At 44.6% G+C, this 26,860-nt stretch overlaps 1 protein-coding gene across 1 annotated transcript in view; it reads right to left on the bottom strand.

Annotated features, from left to right (window-relative positions):
* NHS (NHS actin remodeling regulator) overlaps positions 1-26,860 on the bottom strand; it is a 350,958-nt gene that overhangs the window by 315,040 nt on the left and 9,058 nt on the right. The gene's annotated exons all lie outside the window — the stretch shown is intronic.

The raw sequence follows: 26,860 nt of genomic DNA, 5'->3' as shown, positions 1-26,860 counted from the left end.
ATTCTCATCTGGATGGACACTGTCTGGGCCAGTCCCCCCTAATAAAACCTGGTGGAGAAAACGCCCAGAAGTAGTAGCCCGGGCCCCAAGGGGTGCTAACGTTTAAAAAGGATGCGGGAAACGGAGGGGGTGGGAGGAATTGGGAGATTGGGATTGACACATATACATATCAATACATATTGATACTATGTATAAAATAGGTAACAAATGAGAACCTACTGTATAGCACAGGGAACTCTACTTAAGGCACTGTGGTGACCTAAATGGGAAGGAAATCCAAATAAGACGGGATGCACTTCCCTGGTGGCACAGTGGTTGAGAATCCGCCTGCCAATGTAGGGGACATGGGTTCGATCCCTGGTCTGGGAAGATCCCACATGCCGCGGAGCAACTAAGCCCGTGCGCCACAACTACTGAGCCCACGCACCTAGAGCCCGAGCTCCACAACAAGAGAAGCCACCCGCAATGAGAAGCCCGCGCGCCGCAACGAAGAGTAGCCGCTGCTCGCCGCAGCTACAGAAAGCCCGCGCACAGCAACAAAGACCCTACGTAGCCAAAAATAAATAATATAATTAGGGGCTTCCCCGGTGGTGCAGTGGTTGAGAGTCCGCCTGCCGAGGCAGGGGACACAGGTTCGTGCCCCGGTCCGGGAAGATCCCACATGCCGCGGAGCGGCTGGGCCCGTGAGCCATGGCCGCTGAGCCTGCGCGTCCGGAGCCTGTGCTCCTCAGCGGGAGAGGCCACAACAGTGAGAGGCCCGCGTACCGCCAAAAAAAATAAATAAATAATAATAATATAATTAATTTTTTAAGAAAACAAATAAGAGGGCATATATGTATACATATAGCTGATTCATTTTGCTTGTACAGGAGAAACTAACACAGCACTGTAAAGCAACTATACTCCAATAAAAATTAATAATAAAAAAGGATGAGCCAATGTCATTTGGTGTGGCTTTCCAGGCTTTCGGTGGAGATGTGAGGTGCGTCAAAAGGAAATGAGGATCGATAAAAAAAATTACAAGAATGTTTCCTCAGGTTTGCCCATGTTAAGAAGTGTCTAACTGGATTTCATTTAGATTTTGCTAAAATGAGCTCCCTCCCATGATGAAGGGGTTATTCTGTTTCCATATGCCTTCTGACGGTTTTTTTGAGGGGTGCCTCAAAAAGGTCTACATTAACTCTTCTCTTCATTTTTCTTTTTTTTTTTTTTTTGACCGTTTGTGTCTGCTTTGTGCTGCCTTAGAAAACTCAGATGGTATCCGTTATGGCTGAAGGCGGGGAGGGGGGCAGAATACCCCTTCTTGTAGGGAGGGGATCTCAAGAAAACTCTTTAGGAAAATAAAAGGTCATTTCCTAGAAATAAAATGTAAATGATACCTGCATTTCTTATTTGAACTTCTAAACTTATCTGCCCTGTCATTTCGTGAGTGAAAATCAGCCTTTTAACTTAAATTCTTCCTATTTAGGAAAACAAATCAGTTATTTCTTTGGCAAAAAAAAAAAAAAAAAAGAAAGATGTTTAGTCCAAGAGTTAGAAAGTAAGACCCGCTGCCTGAATCTCTTTAAAGACAGAGCTTCACAAATACAAGGCAGACCCAGCTATAAAAAGGCACAGCACATCTGACTGCCTGTCTCTCGTAAGGAGACGCTCCCGGATGCTGATCCAGCACGTATCTGAAGTAGAAGAGGCATTTTTTTTCAATGCTTATCAGCTTTTTTTAGTCCAACTTTTGAAACTGTCTATCATTTCAACGTTTCCAGTGTAAAAGGATTAATAAAGAGTGATAGTTCCCCTGAGGACAAACAGGTGAGCTGGTAGTACAAGCCAGCTTTATCATCCCAGTAAATCCACTTCTCAAAGCAAACAGACTGATCGTGTAGGAAAGCACTGTCCTCTCCCATTTCTGGGCAAATGACTACAGTTTTTTGTTGTTGTTGTTGTTGCTTTTTCTGGGAAGGAAGAAAAGTATTTTGAAGAGAGTCTGAAAAGACTGATCAATCTGACCAAACCTGTGGTTTCGTTTCAATTAATGCCTCCTCGAAAACTGTTTAATGACATCAATAGAGAATGACTCATAACAAAGGCGACTTGCATAGCCCACATTAAAAAAAAAAAAAAAAGCCCATGTGAGTAACATCATCACCACTAAAGAGTATTAATTAGGCAGCCCCTATGATCATGAAGCAATGAACTTGAGAGGAGAAAAGACAGCAATGACAACACGGCATGAACTTTAGATGGATAAGGTAGCCACAATCCCAGAGAGAATCAGAATATTTATTTAGAAAATGGGGCATGTTTATTTACTGTAAGACAAAATTACATATACAGGAATTCTTCTAGACTGATCTTAAAAAGGCCTCTAAATACTCCATCTTATTCTTGTGTGTTCTTGTGTGTGTGCATCGCTCGCACACACACATTTGGGTGCACGTGCAGGCACTAAATATACAGGTATTCTCATATTCAACTAGGTGCCATCTATACATTGCTTTTCAATTAGGCTACACTTAAAAAGCTTCCTAGGTTAAAGATCGGGGACTGACAAACTTCAGGCCCCCAGCCAAACTGGCCCATCAACTGTTTTTATAAATAAAGTTTTATTGGGACACAGCCGTGCTCACTCACTCACATATTGTCTATGGCTGCTCTTGAGTTACAATGACAAAGTTGAGAAGTTGCAACAGAGACTGTATAGCCTGCAAACTTAAAAAATTTACTATCTAAATCTCTACAGAGAAAGTTTGCCAATCCCTGATGAAGACAACGAATACCTTCTCACTCACACATAAGTCAGCCTGTACTCATTGTTCAGGTCTGATTCAACAAGCTCTAAACCCTTTTTTTTCCCAAATTACTGGAAGCTGTTGTTAAGTATCATGACAGGCTAAGAATTCGGGTAAGAGAAACTTTTGAGACTTAGTATAATTAGTATCTTTATTTTGAACCTTAATTTCTTTGGAAATGTTTTTGAGCTATGTTCTTGATATGATGCTATAATAGATATATATTACTCTAACATATAATATGTACGATAAATACATTACTTAAGCGTATAAATATCATTGAGATGGAGCTACACAAATATTACTCAAATGTGTCTCAAGAGCTTCATACATGCACAGGATTTTTCCTATTATTTCATATGAATAGAGGCACACAACTCCATAACTACATTTACTATCGTTCACTTTCATTTCATTCTATCTCAGTGCAAAATTCAGGAAGATGTATAACAGTCAGGGACCGCTGAACAGCCAACTGAAACCCCCTGTCACCAAAAAGTATGAAGCTACGTGTAATTCTAATACCATTGTGAAATACATTTCTCACACATATCTTTCCTGGGTGTAACATCCACTTACCCCTTACCAGATGAGATGATCCTATTTCCCCCCAAAATTACTTGTTCTTATCGCTTACGTTCTTTTTTCTCATGTTGTGTGCTTAAAAGTGCATGTGGGGCGAATATAAACGTGGGGCAGGCAGCCAGGGAGAGGAAACGGTTACAGAATCTGGTCACGACTTATTCTATACTATCTGAATCTATTTCAAGGAATATTCCGTTTTCCCCTCTATTTCTAAATTTAACAATTCTGATTTCATTTCTCACACGGAACCCATTAATTATCCCTAGGTGATATGAAATTATCTTTTTGAAAAAATCTAAATGTAAGGCTTTGACTGTCTGAGGCTACGGGCTGAGCATAATACACATCATTCCTGTCATCCTCCGTCAAACCCATGCCCTACAGATGACAGAGACGGTGATGAAATTTTGTAGGGTAGCAATGATTGGGTTATTCTGTACGTAGATGCAGACTGTCACATTCATGATTTGGATCAAGGGTACATGACCTCATTCCATAGATAGTCAACCTAGAGCAAATGTAATTTATTGGAGCCAGGAGGCCTCGTTATGATCTGGCATTCAACACAGGCCATTCCTCTTACTGAAGCAACTCCTCACAAAGAAAAATGACTGTCACGTAAGAAATCTGTATTACTGAATGTCTTGAAAGCCCCTTGGAACTATCATTTCTCGTTCCGAGTGCAAGTACCCCATCCACACCACAACGCTTGCTAAGTTCCACACAAAGACAATACAGCAGGCTGGCTCCTTCCAACGATCCATAATGGGCTCTTTGAAGGACAATTGGAAGATTCAGGACAAGAGGCAGAAGTTTCCTTTGACTAAGTGACAGCATTTTTGCCTTTTGATGTGAAGACAAAATTGAGGAGTGAGGAAGAAGCAGAAAAGAGTGCGTAAAAATGCGGGAGATGGGGCTTCCCTGGTGGCGCAGTGGTTGAGGGTCCGCCTGCCGATGCAGGGGACGCGGGTTCGTGCCCCGGTCTGGGAGGATCCCACATGCCGCGGAGCGGCTGGGCCCGTGAGCCACGGCCGCTGGGCCTGCGCGTCCGGAGCCTGTGCTCCGCAATGGGAGAGGCCGCAACGGTGAGAGGCCCGCGTACCGCAAAAAAAAAAAAAAAAAACCAAAAAAAATGCGGGAGATGTAATCTAATAACATTTATTCATGGGCTTATTTGAGATTTTTCCAGGAATTTTCCATTATAAGTAGTTTAAACAAAGGCAGCCACTCCAAAATCAATGGGCGTGAAAGGCCTGTGTACTGGGCAGGCTAGGGAAGGGGAAGGAAGGGTGTCAGAAGGAACAATAATTTCCTTACTCACTGGTGTTCTAAGGTCTGTTTTTTAAAAAAATGGAGCAGAGAGTTGCTGTCAGAAAGGTCAGTCTAGTCTCCTTTCCATGCTGTTGCTGAAAGCCTGTACGACCTTTATCTGGGTAGATAATGAACTAGTTATTATCTCAACGGAAGGTCTTGACTCTTTCTCCGCTCCCCGTCATCAACTCACCACGCTTAATTCAACCTGTGTTTATGCAGCTCAAACGTAATCCCACCAGATTCAGCCATCCCCTTCCAGACAGCGATACTCTGCTAACATCACACTGGTATCACTTTCAGGAAGGATGGGGAGAAAGCTTTATCATTACAAGGAGACCACCCTCAGACATGGCCATTTTTTTTTTAATGTTTTGGAATGTTTGGAGGTTTTCATTTCTCAGTGGATCTGAGATAAGCCACCTGGAGAGCTTTTAATTGTTTCTTTGAGGCTATTGTTATTTATACTCTATGGACACTTGAAAGGCAACTCTCATGATCTCAATGAAAAATGGTTTCATTCTCTGGATCTCATTCCAGGCACAGAAATGCTCAGCTAGGCAAGAAATCCTAGCTGTGAGAGCTCTTCTGCAAACAGATTTTTTTTTTAAAGAGCTTTAAAACTTCTCATTTGTGCCACAAATTCTGCTCAAGTTCTATCCACATTTACCTAAGCCTCATTATTACCCCATCATAAGGATAAAGCCTTTCTGAAGCACCAAACACTTTACCTTTCCTCCTTCATTTCATCAGTCTCTTTGCGGTTAGATGTGGCCATGTGGCTTACTTTAGCCAATCAAGGATAAGCATGAAGGGGAAGCCTTAAAGAGGCAGTATGCCATTTACTACGTTCCCCTTTGTGACACATGTGTCAAAATGGAACCTCCGTCAGCCTGGATCCCAGAACAATTACGGCCAGCAGAGCACCCCTGTTGACACACCTTAGGCACGGAGTGGGAAGGAGAAACAAACTTTTGTTACAGTGAGCCGCTGGGATTTGGGGGATGTTTATCATCACAGCATAACCCAGCTTATCCTGACTTTCCTATTCCACTTCCTTTGACTACTGCTGCCCTGTCTTCAAAACATGAGTATCTTTCTGCAATAGACATGTTCAGGAAAATTCCCGTGGATTCAAAAAAAAATTCATAATGAAAGGAAAAGACAAGGGCATGGTAAAATTAGGTTCAATCAACCACAGACTTTCATTACGTGCTCCTACCTGACTCCTTTCAGACATCTCATGCATGGTACTATGCTTATTTACAGGAACAGTCTAGTACTGCGTTTATTTTTCGTCACCCTTTTCTTGACCAGGAAATTCCAGATGTTACATTAGGCAACAAGTACATTGTGTTATCAACTGAATGCTTGTGCCCACCCCAAATTCATATTTTGAAGTCTTAATCTCCCAGTGTGACTCCGTTTGGAGATGGGGCCTCCAAGGAGGTAGCTGAAGTTAAATAAGGTCATAAGAATGGGGCCCTGATCCAACAGAATTAGTGTCTTTATGAGAAGAGACACCAGAGAGCTCTTTCTCTCTCTCCACCATGTGAGGATACAGTGAGGATGGGGCCATCTGCAAGCCAGGAAGAGAGTTCTCACCAGAAACTGAATAGACCAGGACCTTGACCTTGGACTTCCAGCCTCCATTACTATGAGAAATAAATTTCTGTTGTTTAGGCCACCCAGTCTGTGGTGCTTTGTTATGGCAGCCTGATCTGGCTAATACACATTGGGATTAGTCATGTGGGCATACGATGAGATGAGTTGGTGATCACATGAAAGGAATTTCTCTCAGGACTAAGACACTAGGATGAAAAAGCGCTCATCGTAAGGAAGGGGGGATTTGAACGATCCCTAACAGACAGATAGGTGTTCTGTGGAAGCACAATAAATATCCATTATGTGTCAGGCACTGGGCGTGGAGCTGGGGACACAAATGCCAACGATACATGGGCCCTGATGCCAAGGAACTCAAAATCTAATGGGAAATACATTGAGCAAACATATTACTGTACTTCAAGCCCACAAACACTTGCTGAGCACCTACCACGTGCTATTAAACATCGTGCTGGGAGTTGAACGAGGTAATACACAATTATTGATCAACTCATTGTTCTTCATAGAAGTGCACATACTGCTTAACCATGAGCAGAATCAATAACCAGTGGGTAGGCTGGGGGACAAACACCCCATGGCCTTCTCACCACATGGTCTTCAGAATCTCACCATCTTCTCCCTGAGCTGGTCTCGGACTGGCTGACTTACCCGGGAATATCTCGAAAGGAAGGAGTCTGACCAGTATGGTGCCCTGTAAACAGCAGGTGCTCGCAAAAGATGAACGAGTAACAGCCTCATCCTCAGCTCCATGAGGCAAATGTTCGGCTCGCAGAAAAGCTTCTATGGTAACATGTCTTAATGTACAATTCAAAGCAAGTGGTCATCGCGTAGCACACAGCACAGTATCTGAAGTATGCACACCGCGAGGCTGTCAGGAAGAGTGACAGAAGCAGGTTTGAATTCCTACCTGAACAGTGGCAAAATAATCCCTCCAAAAAGCAGTATCAGTGTTCCTCAGAGACAGCCTGCTATTCAGAGCCTTTCCTCAAATTTTACGGACCAAGCATTACTTCTTCATGTCAACCTCACACAAGGGACCTTAGGCCAGATCATATAGACCTGTAACTTCTCTGTTAGACGAAGCACAGATGCCATCCAAATTGCTTGGGCTTTTTATTACTATTAGGAAAAGTGAGAAACTGGAGGACGGCTTCAAAATATGGTTTATCGGGATGTGAGGGGAGAGCAGAAAAGGAAAACAGAAAACAGTGGTAATAAACAAGTCTCTGATGGCAGAAGAGGAAACATCACAATCTCCCACTAACTCTGGATTTACTACATTAATCTTTTAACACGGAAAGGGATTTGCTGAGACAGATACCAACATAGATTCTACTAGACGGCGGTCATGCTCTGCTCCTGAGAAAACAACGCATGGGAGACCATGCCAGAAGATGGGGGTTTCCCAGGTATACCTGAGCCAGTGGGACGGAGGGAGGGAGGTTTAGGAACTGACGTTAGCCATCCTTTCCTCCACCAGGGTACCTTCTTTGCGCTGTGAGGATTCTGATGGTAGAAATTCTGCTTTAGGTTCTGTGGGGTAAGGAACTCATCCTGACCCCCTCTGCCCCTTCTTGCATCCTCCCACATTATAGCCAGCCTTCAGCATTTCCCTCCTCCTCTGTGCTGGCAAAACCCAGAAACCAGATTATGACAGACTTGCGCAAACTACAGCCTTCACCTTTAATTAGATAGGATAGCAAGGTTAATGTCGGCTTTCCGTCTGAGTGAGGTCGGGAGAGAGTGCTAAAGAGTCCTGGGAACACGACACTCGTGCTTGCCAGCAAGCGTGCACGTGGACAGTTATGGAAACACCCAGCTCTGGGCATTTGGTTTGGTTTTGTTTTAATAAGAAAGAGTCCCAAGGTACAACCCCACCTAGCCCCTGTTTTAATTAACTGGGATGTGGGGAGCGGCAACTAGGAAATGGTTTTAGCTGTCTTCGGTTTTCTCTGCCAGCACTCGGAGGGAGGTCACAATCCACAGCACACAGGATCTAAACACCGGGGAGGATCGTGTGGTAGCTTCTTGCAGACCCGCTTGTTTAGACAGGAAAATACCCGGGCAGTGTTGAGAGGGAAGGTCGGCCATCAGACATATTTTCCAGTCTCCCGAATCGCAAGCTATGAGGGAATCTTCTGGAACACAGTTTGCAGATTTGAGCAATGGGGCCCGAGGTGGAAATGGCCAGTGTGGAAGCGCAGCCCCATGGGCTTGAGAAAGTCAGCTGAGGTATGTGAGCCTCGGTTTGCTCATCTGTAAAGTAGACATAATCACCCTTGGCTTTTCTGACCTTACCATGTTGTGATGAGGGTGAAATGAGATAAGGTGTGAGAAAGTGCTGTGGAAGATTCTAGAGCCACCCACGGGCAAGGAGTTATTATATCCCAGCCCATCCAGAAGGTGAGTCTTTGGAGGTTAATTTGCAAACTAAATTGTTGGTCACCGGTAGCTATCACCACGTGGTTCTCTTGCATCTTCCTATCTGTGTGGGGAATGAGGTTTTGCACCCATAGGGGGGCTGGGTCGTAGGAGAAGCCCAGGCGGACACTTCAATCAGAAGGGAGCATGGCCTCAGGGATGTTCTGACCGTGCAAGAGAGAATGGCCACGTCACATGTGTTACACACCTGCTCCCCGCCGGGCAGGAGAGAGAGAGGCAGCCGGGCACATGCACGGGCACGCCACGCTCTTCCTCCATATACACCTAGCAGCAACGTGTGAAAAAAGCTGACACCATTACCTTCTACAAAATTAAAGAAGCAGTCCTCACTCCTCCTCTCTGTTATCTCTTTTGTCCCCTCTGAGAAAATAACTTTTAGTATTAATAAAAATCTGTCCCCCTGGAGGACTTGGAAGGGTAGCACCTCGCTGTCTGGGTGCCAGATTCCCAGACTACACTGCCCTTCCCTCTGCCACTGTCTGTAACACTTCCACGGTGCTCGGGCCCCTGGAATCCACTGGGCTCTTTCTCTGTGATCTGTCATCACATGTCCCTCCTGATGAGTAAATTAAATCACCTAAGAATCAAGATGGAGCCTAGCATACAATGTTCACCCGTTCAACAAATTCAACAAAGATTTACTCAGTTCCCACCATGCGCGAGGCAAGCACTGGGGTGTCAGAGACCAGCTACTTGTTCACCCAGCCTGCTTACTGCTGGATGCCATTTCCCAGCATCCCCTGCAATTATATGTGGTCATGTGACTGAGTTCTGGCCAATTGAATAACTTCCGAGCATGACCCATAAGAACACTCATATGATCTCCATTGTCCCTTCTCCCATTTGCCTGTCAGAGGCAGACTTGGAAAAAGAGAACAGCCCTAGGGGATGAGAGAGCTACAACAACAAAGGGGCCTAGATTTCTGAGGAACTGTGTGGAAGGCCATCTGCTGAACACCCACAATGAATTGTCATGTGGGCAAGAAATTAGTCACTTAGATGTCTGGGGGGGTCTGTGTTACAGAAATTAGTCCACCCTGACTAAAACACTTGGGAGTATGATGGGGAATGAGACATGGTCCCTGAGCCTACAAAGTTTTCGGTTTCGTGGAGGTGCACAAAAACAAACAGGAAATTACAACAGAGCGAGATACCTGGCGTGGAGAGGGAGACACAGTGCAGTGGCTGCTGGCTCAGTGAAGGAGTTAGTCAACAAGGCAACTAGGAGAAAGGGGCACAAAGGCCGGGACCAGGTGAAGCTGCAGGAGCTAGAGAGCTCTCCATATAAGAGGATCCTGAGCAATCTTAGAACTGGGACCAAAGCGATGAGTCTAGGGAGACAGATGGAGAGATGAGGCTGGAGAGAGGCTGCGACCAGACTCATATGATCTCGAAAACCAATTCATTTAGATGCTACCAGGAAGAGCCATAAGAAGCCATGGAAGAATGTGAACCGGGGAGTGATGTGACTGGATTTGTGCCTTGCACTCTGCAGGAGTATAGACAACGGATTAGGGGAGGACAAGACAGGCAAACACAGTGACCAACCGGAAACCTCTTCCATGCACCAGACCCTTGGGCACTGACGTCAGCCCAGACCCCACCCACCATGACCCCAAACCTCGGCCATTGTGATTTGGACAGTTGGCCGTCTTCTCTAAGGGCCCAATCTCAGCAGAATCACTCTCCCTGGCCCTGGTGCTCCCCCTTCCCCTCTTCCTGCCAGCCTGTCCTCAAGGTCCCAGCATGCCTTTCAGCAAAGCCCACGGGGGCTGATGCCACAAAAGAAGAGGCAGTCCTATCCCATCTTACACTCTCCATAAACAAAGCTCGTTAAACATCCAGCATTACACCAAGAGACAAGTGCCACTGAAAACAAGGACAGGCCAGTAAAGGTGACTTTCACTATGGCCTTAGCAGCTAGACACAAACAAACAGGCTGTCAGAAAGACAGGCAGCACTCATCTAGAAGGGCAGGGACAATCACTACAGAAATGTCACTAAAATAGCCGGCCTGTCATGGCAGCCCTGAAAACATAAGGTACTTGGAGGAGGGAGCTTCCATCGGAGGGATCCACTCAAGCGACCTGGTTCCCAAGCAGAGCTCAAGTCCCTCGGCCACAAAGGAGCAGATGTGGCTGGGAGTGAAGGACACTCCGAGCAAGCCAAGAAGAAAAAGATCACGAAGGGCCTGGGGCAGATTTCTATTTAAAGCACAATCTTAAAAGGGGACAGATTCTTATTTTTATTCATCCCATGTCCAAGTGCAAAGAAACAGCGGTTTATTTCCCACATTCATCTCTTGCTCCCCTCTGACCGACAATGTGGCTTTGTCATTCCATTGGTGAGATGCTAAAATGCTCCAGGTTGCCCTGTTCTTTACATCCTTCCCCAGGCGTTACTAATGGAAGCCGGGCTACAAGCACCAGCAGGAATGTGCCCCATAGCAGTACTTTCGACCTGGGACTGTACCACCAAGAAGAGCGGGGGCGTGGGGGGTGGGGGGGACGGGGCAGGCCTACTCTCACTGGTGACCACAAACCCATGCCACCTCCAGCTGGGCTCTGAGCCTGCCACATTTCTCCTTGCCCTTGGTCAGCCCTTGTGACAGAGGCTGGCTAGCTGGTCAGCACACCTGTTTCCTTTTTCTTCTCGGACACACGAGCAGATGGTATGCGCCAATCTCCCCCGCAGGGAGGTGTGGTCATGAGACCCAGTTCCGGCCAGCGCACTGTGAGTGGAAGAGAACTTCCAGCTCCTCAGCCAGGCCTAGATCACAAAACTCTCAACCCTCCACTCTCCTTTCCCCAGCCAGCAGCTGAAAGAAGAGGGCGCCCAAGTTCTCAAGGAGGGCAGAGACAAAAGATGGAAAGAACCTAGGTCCCTGAGGCACCACTTGGAGAAGAATACCCACCAAGGATGGTGACCTGGCTAGGATCAGACAACTGGATGAAAGAAACTTTCCTGTGCTCTGCCACCGAAAGTTGGGGGCGGCTGGTTGCTGTAGCTGACCTAGCATAACTCACACAGCTCTTTCCCCCATTCTTTTGAGTGAGGATTCCAAATTGTTACCACTTTCCTCAAGTTTCCTAACATCCGCTTCCCCTCACAAAGAACTGCACCTTTTTTTTTTTTTTTAAATTGAGGTACAGTTGGTTTACAATGTTGTTAGTTTCAGGTGCCCAGCAAAGTGAGTCAGTTATCCATTATATAATATATATGTATGTCTCTTTTTCTTATTCTTTTCCATTATCATTTACTATAGGATGTTGAATATAGTTCCCTGTGCTCTACAGTAGGACCTATTTGTTTATTTTATATATAGTAGCTTGTATCTGCTAACTCCAAACTCCTAATTTATCCTCCCCCCCCCCCCCCCACTATCCCCTTTGGTAACCGTAAGTTTGTTTTCTATGTCTGTGAGTTTGTTTCCATTTTGTATACAAGTTCATTTGTACCTTTTTTTTTTTTTTTTTTAAAGATTCCACATATAAGTGATAGCATATGATGCTGCTCGGTCGTTTTCTATGTCAGTGATCTTAACAGCTTTATTGAGATATAATTTACACACAACAAAATTCACCCTTTAAAATGTACAATTCAATGGTTTTGAGCATATTCACAGAGTTCCGAAAGCACCACCACTATCTAATTTTAGAACATTTTCACCACCCCTAAGAGAAACCCTAAACTCATGAGCAGTCACTTTCTATTCTCTCCATCCCCCAGCACTAGGCAACCACTGACCTGCTTTACGTCTCAATGAATTTGCCTGTTCTGGACGCTTCATATCATCGGGACCATATAGTGCGTATTCTTGTATGACCGGCTTCTTTCACTTAACATAACCGTGTTCAAGGTTTATCCATGGTTTATCCATGTTGTAGCATGTGTCAATCATTTGTATTATCTTTTACCACCCTTATTGCCAAACCATAATGCGTTGCATGGATATACCACATTTTCTTTATCCATTTATCAGTTGATGAACATTTGGGCTATTCTGACCTTTTGACTACTACAAATAATACTGCAATGATCATTCATATACATGTTTTTGTTTGAACATATGTTTTCAGTTCTCTTGGGTATGTACACACGTAGGAGGGGCACTGCTGGGTCATAAGGTAATTATGTCTAACATCTTCAGGAGCTGCCAAAACTGCTCTCCAAAGCTACTGCACTATTGAACCTTCCCACCAGCAATGTGTAAGGGTTCCACTTTTCCACATCCTCATCAACACATTACTGTCTTTTTTATTTTAGCCATCCTAATGGGTATGAAATGATATCTCGTGGTTTTGATCGGTATCAAGCATCTTTCCGTGTGCTTATGCCAACTTTTATGTCTTCTTTGGAAAAATGTCTATTCAAATCCTTTACCCCTTTTAAAAATTAAATTGTCTTTTTCTGTTGAGTTTTAAGATTGTTTTATAATTCTAGATACAAGTCTGTTGTGGGTTGAATTGTGCTGCCCCCCCCGCCCCGCAAATATGTTGAAGTCCTAACCCCCGGCACCGATGAAAGTGAAATACATTCTTTGCAGATGGAATCAAGTAAAGATGAGGCCATACTGGATTAGGGTTAGCCCTAACTCCAATGACTGGTATTCTTATAAGAAGGCCATATGAAGACACAGGGACACTGAGACACACAGAGAGGAGAGTGCCATGTGAAGAGGGAGACAGAACGGAATCAAGTGTCTACAAGCCAGGGAACACCAAGTATTGCTGACAACCACCGGAAGCCAGGACAGAGGCAAACAAGGATTCATCCTTAGAGCCTTCAGAGTGAGTATAGCCCTGCTGACACCATGATTTTGGACTTCTAACTTCATAAACTGTGAAAGAATAAACTTCTGTTGTCTTAATCCACCTAGTTTGTGGTAGGTAGTTACAGCAGCCCTAGGAAACTAATACAAAGTCTCTTCTCAGATATGTGATTTGCAAATATTTTCTCCCATTCTGTGGGATGACTCTTCAGTTTTTGATGGCGTCCCTTGAGGGCCAAAAGTTTTTAATTTTGATGAAGTGCTATTTATCTAATTTTTTTCTTTCGTCACTTCTGCTACTAGTGTCATATCTAAGAAATCACTGCCTAATCCAAGGTCATGAAGATTTACTCCTATGTTTTCTTCTAAGAGTTTTACAGTTTTAACTCTTAAATTTAAGTCTGTGATCCATTCTGAGTTAATTTCTGTTGTAATAATGTGGGGGAGGGAGGGGTTCAACTTATTTTGCATATGGATATTCAGTTGTCCCAGAGCCATCTGTTATAAAGATGATCATTTCCCACACTGAATTATCTTAACACCCTTGTCAAAAATCTAATGACCATAAATGTAAGGATTTATTTCTGGACTCTTGATTCTATTCCATTCATCTATAGGTCTACCCTTACACCACTACCACACTGTCTTGATTATTGTTGTTTTGTTATAAATTTGGAAACTGGGAAGTGTGAGTCCTCCAACTTTGTTCTTTTTCAACGTTGTTTTGGCTATGTTGGGTACCTTGCATTTCCACATGAATTTTAGAATCAACTTATCAATTTCTGCAAAACAAAAATCAGCTGGGATTTTAATATGGATTGAAACCAATCGGTATATCAGTCGGGGAATACTGCCATCTTAATAGTATTAAGTCTTCTGATCCATTAACATGGAATGTCTTTTCATTTATTTAGGTCTTCCTTAATTTTCTTTAATGATGTTTCATACTTTTTAGTGTACAAGTCTTGCACTTTTGTAAAATTTATTCCTAAGTATCTTATTCTTTTTGATGCTATGTAAAAGGAGTTGTTCTCTTCATTTCTTGTCCTTGTCTAATTGGTCCTTGCTAATGTATAGAATACAACTGATCTTTGTATATTGATCTCATATCCTCAAAGCTTGCTAAATTCATTTATTGGTTGTAATGGTTGTGTGTGTGTGTGTGTGTGTGTGTGTGTATGGATTCCTTAGGAATTTCTTTCTACAAGATCATGTCATCTGTAAATAGAGATACTTTTACTTCTACCTTTCCAATCTGAATGCCTTTTTTTTCTTTCCTAATTGCTCTGGCTAGAATCTCCAGTATAATGTTAAATAGAAATGGCAAGAATGGACAGTGTTGTCCTGTGTCTCATCTTAGGAGGAAAATCATTCAATTTTGCACTACAAAGTATGATGCCTGCTGTCAGTTTTCACAGATGTACTTTATCAGGTTGAGGAAGTTTCCTTCTATTCCTAGTTTGTTAAATGTTTTTGTCAAGAAAGCGTGCTGAATTTTCTTGAATGTTTTTTTCTGCATCTACTTAGATGACCGTGTGGCTGCACCTTCTAATTACAAAGGTAATAATGACCACTAAAAAGAAATTCAACTTCCAGCCCTCTTCCTCATCATATTTCACTACAATAATGTGTTTACCCTTCCTCCTTCCCTTCCAGACTGTGAGTTACCTGAGGTTAGGGGCCCACCTTAGACATATTTATATCCTCAATAACTAGTCATGTGTCTGCTACATAGGAGTCACTCAATAAATATTTATGGAAATGATGAGAATCACAGTAACCAAGAGCTGAAGGGTCCTTTCCATGGAAAGGGCTGTTGATGCAAAGACTGTGACTGGGATTAAGGTAGGGATGTTCTTAAGGTACAACGTCCCTTACTACAAGCAGTAAATACCACCTGTCTCAAACACTCAAGTAAGCAAGAGGCCTCACAGCATATAGAAAGAGTCATGACTATGGTCCTCTTATAAAGATGGCTTTGGAACTAGATAGTATTTTCTTTTTTTTTTTTTTTTTTTTTTTTTGCGGTACGCGGGCCTCTCACTGTTGTGGCCTCTCCCGTCATTGCGGAGCACAGGCTCCGGACGCGCAGGCTCAGCGGCCATGGCTCACGGGCCCAGCCACTCCCGTGAGCGGCATGTGGGATCCTCCCGGACCAGGGCGCGAACCCGCGTCCCCTGCATCGGCAGGCGGACCCTCAACCACTGCGCCACCAGGGAAGCCCTAGATAGTATTTTCAAACACACATTTTTCCAATGCCCAAATTAAGAAGAGAAGACATGGTAATAACTCAGTATTCTTGTGGTAGATAGCAAAAAGGGCAATGATTCTTTCCTTCCTGTAACCACAACTCTTACAATTCTCCAATGAAGAAGTAGAGCCTCTTTCTCCACCTCCTGAGTCTGAGTTGGTCCTGTGGTTTGCTTTGACCAGCCCTAAGCCTAGGCCTCAAGAGGTTATGGATATTTCCCTGTCGGAATCCTGATCATGAGAGATTCCGGACTCAGTTACCTGCTTACCCCAGCCAATTCCCAGCCATCCCTTGGACGGAAGGCCATCTTAGACTGGCCTGTTCTACCGTGACTTGCCAGTGGATCAGCAGCTCATCACCGACATGAGTGAGCTCAGCTGAGACCAGAAGAACGATCCCAGCTGAGTCTAGCCCAAATTGCCGACTCACAGAATTATGGCCTAAGTAGTGGTTGTTTTAAGCTACTAAGTTCGGGGGTTATCTGTTACAAAGCAAAAGCTAACTGAAGTAATGTATTTATGCCCACATAAATTAGAAGCCCAGGTCTATTCCTGGATTGTTAACTAACCAATTCTTTAACCTTGGATTAGTCACTCCACCCTTTTGGGCCTCAATTTCTAAACCAGAGACACAAGGAAAGATGGTGGACTGGCCCAGTGTTTTCCAAACATCGTTAAGCAGACAAGGCCCTTCCTCAAATGATACTCTACAAGGAACCTCAATATATGAAACAGATAAAAAAAAAGGACCTGCCCTGGTTCTCAAAGAAGCTAAACCCCATCTTTTCAGCTTCCCTCTAACTCCCCCCTCTTCTTCCCACCTCCACTCCCTGAAGTGGCACCCCAGAACTCTGTGGATAAAGTCTGGAAAGCATTGTGCCATTCAGTTTTCCTAAGGCTTCTCTCGGGCTAACATTCCGTGATTCCAGGCCAGAAGGGGAGACTTAATTTTGCATGAATCAAGCCAGGCTGGCCCCTCTGGTAGCACTGCCCACACTATGTGGGAATTAGTTGTTTACTTGTCTGTCTGCTCTGCCAGACTGTGAGCAACTCAACTACACAGACTGCTCTTCCCCCTTTTGGAGTTCCTTCCCTACCCCCATGCTTGCTGCTTGCCCCACAGTACAAAGCATCTGGCCATGTAACTGGATGCTTAGATAAATGGATCGGTAGATGGGTGGATATATGGATGGATGGATAGATGGAAGAATGAATGAATGAACAAATGACTACATGATTCGATAATTCATCGGATAATAAATGAATAAACAAACGAGTACATGAATAACTTTGACACGTTATTCACAATCTTTCAGAGACAGAATGAATGTTAGCCTTCTCCCTTAGTGGAAGTCCAGGCTCCCAATAACCTTTTTAGCATTGTCAGACTGCTCTTGGCACAGTCTGAAACAACGGTAACTAAATTAGTACCTCTTGGAAAGCAACCCCAGTTATTTTCTCAGATTTCCTATCAATTCCTTTCAAGGTCAGGAAGCATCTCTCAGGCCCCAACTCTGCAAATGTCAGCCAGCCTCTCCCCAGCCCCAACCGTATGGATCACTCTCCCCGACTTGGCAGTTGGCACACATGCCCAAAGATTTACTTGTGCCCTACATAAACAGAACTTTCTGCAGAAATCTCTGCCCCACTTGTCCACTGTTTGCCCAGCGAAAGCTCACTTCGTATGCTACCCACTTTGGTTGAGTGGCCATGATGCAGGTGGGTCTACAGATTTCCAGCTGTGTGTTGAGAGCAGGAAGCCCACAGGGAAGTGCATTGACTCTGGCCAGGGATACTTCCTGTCCTCCTTTAAAGCTTCTGCTTCCTGCTCTAAGTTCTTAATGACTACTTACTACTTAAAATCATCTTTAGCTTTAAAGGACGCTACGTTTGACAGTGCTGTAAGCCAAGATAATCTGGCCAGAAAGTAGTCTGATGAATTTAATATCTATTTCTTTTAAGGTGGGGAATGAGCAGAACAAAGTGCAATCTGGAACAGAAATAGAAATAAATCCCAGAGAACTGATGCAACATCACTGGGGTAAAACAGTAAGCAGGGATGCCTGGTGACCTTTTGAGTTTGAAGAGATAAGGCCACGTTTCACTGTCTTGTTATTCTATTATTTAAACTCTGTGCCTCAATGGATATATTTGTCCTGCCGTAAAGTTCTTTAAGGTCCCCAGAATACTCTGCATGCCCAATAATTATGGTGTAGAGTAGGCATCTTATTTTATACAATCAATACATTCCTTAAAAGTTGCAGGGTATCAATTTGTTTTTCAATGGAATCGTTGTCAATTTAAATTTTTCATTAGCCTTTGTATTACATAAGTAACATGGAAAAGCAAAAAGGACCTCCCTTCTCAAAAAGAAAAAAAAAGTTATCTAGTATAATCCCACCTACCAGAGATCACCACTGTTAACATTCCAGAGCAGTGTTTTTCAAACTATGGCTTGTGGCCCATTAGGAAATCATGAAATCAACTTAGTGGGTCATGACCAGCATCTTAAAAAATGAAACAGAGAAAAGGAGAAGAGGAATAGAATTGGAATAAAGTAAAATACAGGAGGGAAAGATAGAATAATATAGTAAAGAAAGAAAAAAATAAATATATCAGAACGCGTTACATAGAGAAAAGTAGTATTGTTGCTAAAACTATTGTCTCAGCTACAGGCATCTACTGGATCACAAATGTAAAACATATTTCTCACTGTGGATCATGATCAAAATATGTTTTAAAAGTACTGATCTGGTATATATCCTTCCAGACGTTTTTTCCCTATATTCTTACATCTTCTTAATAAACATGCAATAATCTGCATGCTAATTAGTAGTAGGAGTTTTTAACTTTGGAATATAACATAAACACAATTTTGAGTTAATCGATATCTATTTGTATCATTTTAATGGCAGTAGACTATTTCACCATTCCAGCATGTAGTAATGTTGTTTGCTGTACTAATGTAGAGTAATGTTGTTTGTTTGATCAATTTTCTATTGCTAATCATTTAATGTATTTCCAATAATTCTTAATTATAAGCAACACTGAGGCATCTATACATTCTTTTACTTAGGTACTTATTTTCTCAGTGACGTCTCTCGCATACGGTGTTTTTGTATATTAATTTCATAAAGGCCAACTGCTTACTAGAAAATTTACACCAATTCCACACTTCTGTCAGCAGTGTCTGGAAATGATACCAATTCACACTTCCATCAGCAGTGTCTGAAAGTACCCTTATACCCACCCCATCCTCATTCCCACCCCAAACCTGACCATTATCAGGATTTCATTTTGGCCTACTTGAATAAATGAGAAAAATGGCAACTTATTTTATTTTGGCTTGATTAGTTATCTGAATTGAGGTCACTCACAGTTAATTTACACCCACCTTCAAGCAACACTATAGAATACAAATAGGCAGCCACCGACCTAGGAAAGAATCCTGTGTATCCAGGAGGGGAATCTTTTGGGTCCAGGTAGTAAAGGCCTTGATATAGAAGATGACTCCTGCTACAGCCAATGCCTTATTTTACCCAATCTACTAAGTTACCATCAAACAACCAGTTACAGCCAGACACGTAGCCACTGCCTGGCCCCATCACATGTGCTAACATCCAACAAAGCCATATGCCTGCCATCAGATGCATGGCTGGTACTCCTTGATTCGTGAACCTTTCTGTCCAGACGTCCCAATCCCAGCCCTTCTGAGCATCCAAGGTCCCACCTGGACATCGTCCGTATGTCTTTTTTTTTTTATGCCTCTGCTTCCCCATCATAAACTGGAGGCGGAAGGCTATCTCAGTGCCGATAAGGAGCTGGGCAGGGTAAACAGAGGACCAAAGCTGAAGACAGAGAGCCATGTCTGGATCCTGGCTGAGGCCCTTTTAAGCAGTGTGCTCTTAGAGCCACCAGGAGAGCCTCCGTTTCCTCATCTACAAAAAAAAAATCACATTTCCATCACAGCATTCTGAGGGGCTTGTGAAATAACATGAATAACATGTACTAGCAGAAAGCAGTCACACAACAAATGTAAAGGAAACGTGAGTGTGCCCGCGAATTTGCCTGATGTCCGATTTGCCTGATGTCCGCCTCAACACGTCCAGAAGAATCTCCTTGATGACAGTCAGCTCGTGCAAAAATTCAGCCATTTTCTAAAAACTAGGGGCAGGGCTGGCCACAGAAAAATAATTTCAGGGATGAAGAAGAAATTGTAGGCCCTGGTTTCGGCTGGGCCCCCCCAGAAGAGAAGGGCAACTTGAGCCAAGCAGTGGATTTAAGCAAGAGCTACCCAGGTCCTCAGAGTAAATCTGGGTTTTTAAAGGCCCCTTATTCTGCATAAATCTCTTTCGCATTGCACACCTGGTTCGTAGAGAAGAGCATACCCTGGCCCCAGCTGCAACTTCTGACCTCACAGAGCCGTCTCATCAGGCCTCCAGCTTTTAAAAGCCAAAAGTCAGTTACAGTCTTCTCTGCATTTGAAGAAAATCTGGGTTAACGGTCCAAAGCAGTTCCCCCATGGAAAGAATCAGCTCACTTATCCTCTAGCTGGGAAAAGGAATATAGCGAAGTACAGTGAAGCTGAAAACCATGTTCAAATTTATCATAAACCGCCCCCCCCCCTTCAAAGGCTCAGCTGTGTGTCACTCGGCAGCAGGGTTCCCCGGGGCCTTTTCACAGCCATTTGTCAGACTTAACTGTAAAGGCTTCACACACTTTCACACCCAAAGGAACCAAACGTTCCATCGAAACACCAGGCGGCCGTACGGCTGCTGGAGCCCCCAAGATGTTTCGGATATTTCCAGGAGGCTTGAAGGAAAAGGCTCAGACTCAAACAGTCGGGCCTCAATTCTCCAGTCTTGGTCATTTCAAACCAAAGAGTGAGGAAGCCTGGGGGGCTGGGGTGGGGTTACGGGGGTTACACTACTCATTGAGTCCAGGACTTCTAGCCTCAGCAATGGAGTCTGGGAAGCTGAGCCTGTGTCGGAGGTTTGAAAGAAAGTCCGGTGGGCGGCTTTTTAGAACTTGCTTGAGGCCTTTTCAACCCCCAGAATCCACAAAGTTCCGTCTAGTCCGGGTTGCTACTTTGTGGATCAGATATCCAAGGCCCTGAAAGCAGAGCCACGAGAAGAAACCCTCTCAGGGGGACAGAAAGGCTTTCCACTCTTCGTTGCCTCTTGCCCTTCTGAGGAAATGTTCTGCTTTGCCTAGATTTTGCATAAAATCTTGACAGTAGGGGCAAATAGAGGAGGCAACTCCCGACAGCTCTAAAGCTAATCCCTCCAAGGGATTAGAGGACTCATCACTCGATTTGTCCTCCATTCCCTCCCCAAGGGAAGGAAGCGATCTGAAAATCCAAAAGGATTCTCCTTCTCACAGAGCAAGAGCTGAAGCAGCGCCAGTAAAGATTCCAATGGCAAACTCCGATTACAAGGAGTTTCCAAGCGATCTGAAACACAGCTCTGTGAACAGCCCTCGTCTGAGAATCAAAAGGCTCCATGGCTATGCTTTAATATAAAAAGAGGCGGAAACAAGGTCTTTTGAAGTAAATCACATTCCCTTCGTTTTAGACACCCAAACTTTGCCATTACAGATCAGGCATAATCTTTCCATTCCAGAAAAGCAGAACGAAACTTCTGCTTAGCCTAGAAGCCAAGAGACGGCAAGGAATAAGAACAGTCACTGTCAGAGCCTTGAAACATCTTACTGAGGAAGAGAGTTTTGTAAAACTACAAGGCAGGGAGTTTTCACTCAAAAGAAAAGCGTAGGTACGTTCACCAAAAGATAGGAACTAGAATGTTCATAGCAGCGTTATTCAGAATAACCCAAACGGGAAACTATCCAAATGCCCATCAACAACAGAATGGACAAATAAATCACGGTACAGTCATACAAAGGAATACTATACAGCAATGAAAATAAACGAACGACACTTACATACAACATAGATGGGTCACACAAATATAATTTTGAGCAGACAAAAAAATCCATATATAAAAAAGCACATACTGGATGATGACACAACAGACCGAAACAGACTGTTAGAAGTCAGGATAACGGCCAACTAGGTGGGGAGCGGGGGGCATGCTTGGAAAGGAACTGGCAGGATTTCCAGAGGGCTGTGAATGCTGTTTCCTATTCCAGGTGCTGGTTAAAGAGGTATGTTCAATGCGTAAAGATTCATTGAGCTGTACATTTATAACTTGTGCACATTGCTTTGTGTTATAATTAGCTCTTAAAAGTTTTACAAATATATGTATATCATTTTTATATGGTGGGAGAGAAAGAGAATGAATATGAATGAATTCTATTGGTTACAGGTAGCAACATTTCTCTAGAAACTAGAACTCTGTTAACAAGTCTTTATTTCCATTTGCTTACTTGAGGAAAGCTGTTACACTGCTCTGGGCACACACAGAAACTCTTTGTGTGTCTCAGGGAAAAAGACTCTATATTTAGAGCCCCTTTTATTCCGTGAAGGTACTCTGGAGTACTTTCGTCACCTGTTCATTTTCAGGAAAACCAGTCGTTTTTTCTCCCTGCGCTGTATCTCTACATTAGTCAGGGTCAGCTAACTGCCGTAACAAATATCCTCTAAACCTCACAAGGGAAGTTTACTTCTCCCTTATGTGAAAGCCAATCAGGTGGCGGCAGACAGCCTTTTATGTGGTGATTCTGGGACTCAGGCTCCTTCTGTCTGGTGGCTCTACCATCCTTCAGGGCCTTGGAGTCCTCTGCTGGATCCTCTGCATGCAACCAGCACAGCGGGGAGGAAATAAACTGCGGAGGATCAGGTAGGAGCTTTTATATGCCCATCCCAGAGGAGAGCAATTATTCCTCTCACATTCCATTGGACAGAACTCAGTTACATGGTCCCACCTAAATGCAAGGGAGGCTGGGAAATGTAGTCTAGCTGCGTTGCCCAGGGGGGAAAGGGCAAAGCAAGTCATTACCGGACATGATACAGACAGTCCCAGAAAGTGAGGGCACGGGTGTCTGCACTCAGCACCACTTCCACAATGGTACACGTCCTCAGCCAGGCCTCCCCCGCCATCAGCAGAAGTCCACGTCCCCCAAAACAATGAAGGTGTAATGGCAGCCGATGCTAAATTGTGCTTGCAGTATCCCATGACACGAGTTAGGCTAGCCAAGCCAGAAAGCGGGCTGAGATTCTTCTGCTCTCATTTGCACCCTGCATCCAGCCAGCCAGAATATTTATGCTGGTTGAGGAGCGACAGGGGCTGGGTATTATCCATTTTCACATCTGTTTCCTTTACCCAAGCCCCCTGATAATAATAGTGATAAAACAACAACAAAAATAGTCACACACTGCTGGACCTGTCTATGGATTGATTCGCTCAGTCTTCACAACCATTCTCTGTGGTGAGTCCTAACACTATCCCCATTTCACAGATAAGGAAACTAAGACAAAAGGCTACAAATTTGTCCAAGGTTGCATAGCTGGCAAGTATCAGAACTGAGAGAATCAAAGGCCTTTCACTAGAAAGGCAACTGTGATTAGGAACACAGCCTGTGATCATGACGAAAAATCCCAGACCCTCAGGGTACAAACCTTGAACCCAAGCTTCCTAAAGGGGGCTTGATCCAACCAAGGTGAATAGGCCACAGAAAAGTATACAGAGCAACTTGGAAAGAAAGTCCAACCTGAGAAGTAAAGGAGGGTGTCTCTTTGGTTTGGGTTTTGTTTTGTTTTGTTTTAAATTTTCCTTCTCACTCAACAGCTGTTAAAAACTGTGAATCGGCAAATCAATCAAGAAAACCCAAAAGGGCTTCCAATTGACCTTGACCAGCCAATACTCTTAATAGGCTACACCTCTCACTGTCTTTACTCAAATGAGTGTGTAAGTGAATCTCATTTCTCACTATCACCTCCCACCCTAACACCAGCCTGAGATTCGCCGGTCTTAGGCTACGGGGGAAGGGTTAAAATAAAGCCACACAAGCAGCAACCTTATGCAATATATTTTCCTTCGTGCAACTGGATTAGTTTTAATTAGCGAAAGCTCAAACTTTGCCAGATGAGCTCTAGTGACATCTGATACCTGAGCAAGGCTCCAAAATCTCTTCTCTCACACTGAAGGCATTTAACCCAAGTGAAACTCTCCGAAAACCTTCCACGACAGCCTTCCCGGTGTCTCTTCTTGGTTTGCCCACTTTACCCCAACACTGCCCCAAACTTTGAAGCATCCTTCTCTCCTATTTATGAAGCAGAAAGCCCCATGACTCTCACATGGAAAAGGATTTCTGTGGTATTTATTCATGCTGTACTCTCCCCGCCCCCAAAGTTCATCCCTAGAATCAAAGTCTCAATAAACATGTACCATCTTGTAAATGGGAGCACGTCAGGGGCGAGGAGGGGGCTGGTTGAGGCAGCAGAACTTTGATGCGAAATTCACATGGAAAATACAGCTTTACTCGTATTATTAAAATATAAATCCATAGTGGGAAGCAGCCGCATAGCACAGGGAGATCAGCTCGGTGCTTTGTGTCCACCTAGAGGGGTGGGAGAGGGAGGGTGGGAGGGAGGGAGGGAGGGAGACGCAAGAGGGAGGGGATATGGGGACATATGTATACGTATAGCTGATTCACTTTGCTACAAAGCAGAAACTAACACACCATTGTAGAGCAATTATACTCCAATAAAGATGTAAAAAAGAAGTAAAAGTAAAAATAAAGAACTGGCTTTGCAAAACGCATTAGACACGTGTGAGAATTTGCTTTTGCTCCTCCTAGCAGGAGCATGAAACGTTATAACATGGCTTCCCTTGGAGCAAGTCCGGCAGAGTAAGGGGTGGGGGGGTCCTTTCCTTTTCACTTTTATGCCCTTCTGTGTGGGCTGAGGTGCCCAGCCCTGAACATGAAACAAAAGATGCCAACAGCTCTAAGCTGGATCCAACCGCTTCTCATTACTTCCACCAAACTACCACTGTCTCTCACCAGGACAGCCTCGGACTGGGCCTGTCTGCTTCTACCCCTGCCTCTCCCACAGTCTCTTCTTGACCGAGTAGCCAAAGTGATCCTTTTAACCTCTAAGAAGTCAATCATGTTACTGCTAGGCTTGAAACCGTCCAGTGAGTCCCCACTTCACTCAGAGCAAAGGGCAGAGTCCTCACTCACGATGGCCTACTACACTCTACCCCGCCGGGCCGCCTTCCAGCCCCCCTCCCCGGCCTCCTCTCCTCCCACTCTCCTCCCTGCGTGCCCCAAACCCACCACACTGGCCTCCTTACCAGCCCTCCACCACACCAGGCACGCTCTCAGCTCAGGGCCTTGGCAGGATCTCCGGTTTCCTCTGCCGAAACACGTCCTCCAGCGCACTGCCTCATTAACTCCCTCACCTTTTCCCAATCTTCACTCAAATGCCGTTTCCTCAATGAGGCCCACCTGACCGCCCCACTGAAAACGGCAACCTCACTCCAGTCCTCTGGACGGCCCTCATCCTGCGCCAGTTGCTTTTCGCCCATAACACTTAACACCTGCTAACGTGCTTTGTACTCTCCTTACAAGTAATACTAGGTTTGTTGTTTATGGCTTCTCTCTCTCCTCTGTAAACTGTTTGGAACTTTTTGTTCACTGGTGAAACTCAAGGGCCTAGAAGAGTGCCTGGAATACAATAAATGAATGACCCTGGATGCTAAGATCATTGCTCATTTTATTTTGATACCTCTCTGCATAACAAAAAGAGGCCACGGAGGGCTTCCCTGGTGGCGCAGTGGTTGAGAGCCCGCCTGCCGATGCAGGGGACGCGGGTTCGTGCCCCGGTCCGGGAGGATCCCACATGCCGCGGAGCGGCTGGGCCCGTGAGCCATGGCCGCTGGGCCTGTGCGTCCGGAGCCTGTGCTCCGCAACGGGAGAGGCCACAACAGTGAGAGGCCCGCGTACCGCAAAAACAAAAAAAAAGAGGCCACAAAGAACATAGAGATCTTAATAGCCGTCCGACCACACAGAGGGACAGAGAACTGCTTGGTCAGCTGTCTCCTTCCCCCTGACCCAGCATTTCACAGATTCAGGTACAGGTTTACACCTGCCTGGAAAAAATTAACACAGGCCTCCCACTCTGCATGATCCAATTATAGTACCAATAAAATAACAGCCAATAATGACCAGGGGCTCACCATGTACCAGGCGCAGCTCTAAGTGCCTGAGCGCTCAACCTGACTCCTTTGGCCCTGTCAACAAACTAATGTAGCAGGTACTGTTTTTATCTCCACCCCATAATAGATGAAGACCAGGGACCCAGGATTTGAAGCGCGTGGTCTAACTTCAGCATCCGTACTCTTAACCACGCACTAGCTTCCTCTCGACAACTAGATAAACCAGATACCTGACAACCTTGCTCAAACTGAGCCCAAGCGAACTCCGAAGGTTGTGAATTCCAAACCTTTCTTGAAGGAACAGAGCACAAGGACATAAAGTTCTCACCACGTATCCTCAAAGAAAGGCAGGGACAGGCACTTGGATTCTCTGCCTTGGACAAACCAGGCACTTTGGAGCCAGAGAAATGGACTCTAGGACCCAGAGAGTTCCCTTGCCGTCCAGCTTTACAGTCCTTCGATGGCGAACACCAAAGCAGGTTCCCCCAAATAAACTCTTTATCCATTATACACAAGGAAATTTAAATAGCCCCTCTGATGGCTGTGAGTCCAGTGTGAGCCAGACTAACCTCATTTCCCTTTTGAGTAGGGTTATTAGACTGGGAGATCAAAGAAATGCTACAGACATATGGTATCTTGATTTCAGCAAACCATCTGACAGTCACTCATGATGATAGATCTTGTGGGCAAGGTGGAGAAATGTGGTTTGAATGGGAAGGTAGGGGGAGCGTTCGGGCCTGCTGCAACAATGGTACCCAAGGAACAGTGATTAATAGACGTCAGCCTGGAGGGATGTTGTTAGCACCGCCTGCCAGTGTGCTCTGGCCTTGAGTACATCGGAACAATAATTTTATCAAAGACGTGGGCGATGGGGTAGCATCATGTTGAGGATGTCTGCAAAGAGCAAAACGCTGTGGGCAGTAGCTGACACACTGAATCAAGATTTTAAACCATCACCACTGATTGGAAAT

The sequence above is a fragment of the Monodon monoceros genome, unplaced genomic scaffold (genome assembly GCF_005190385.1).
Source record: "Monodon monoceros isolate NGI ecotype Baffin Bay Population unplaced genomic scaffold, NGI_Narwhal_1 Super_Scaffold_22, whole genome shotgun sequence".
Lineage (NCBI taxonomy): Eukaryota > Metazoa > Chordata > Mammalia > Artiodactyla > Monodontidae > Monodon > Monodon monoceros.
This window is presented reverse-complemented; position numbering and strand designations above follow the sequence as displayed.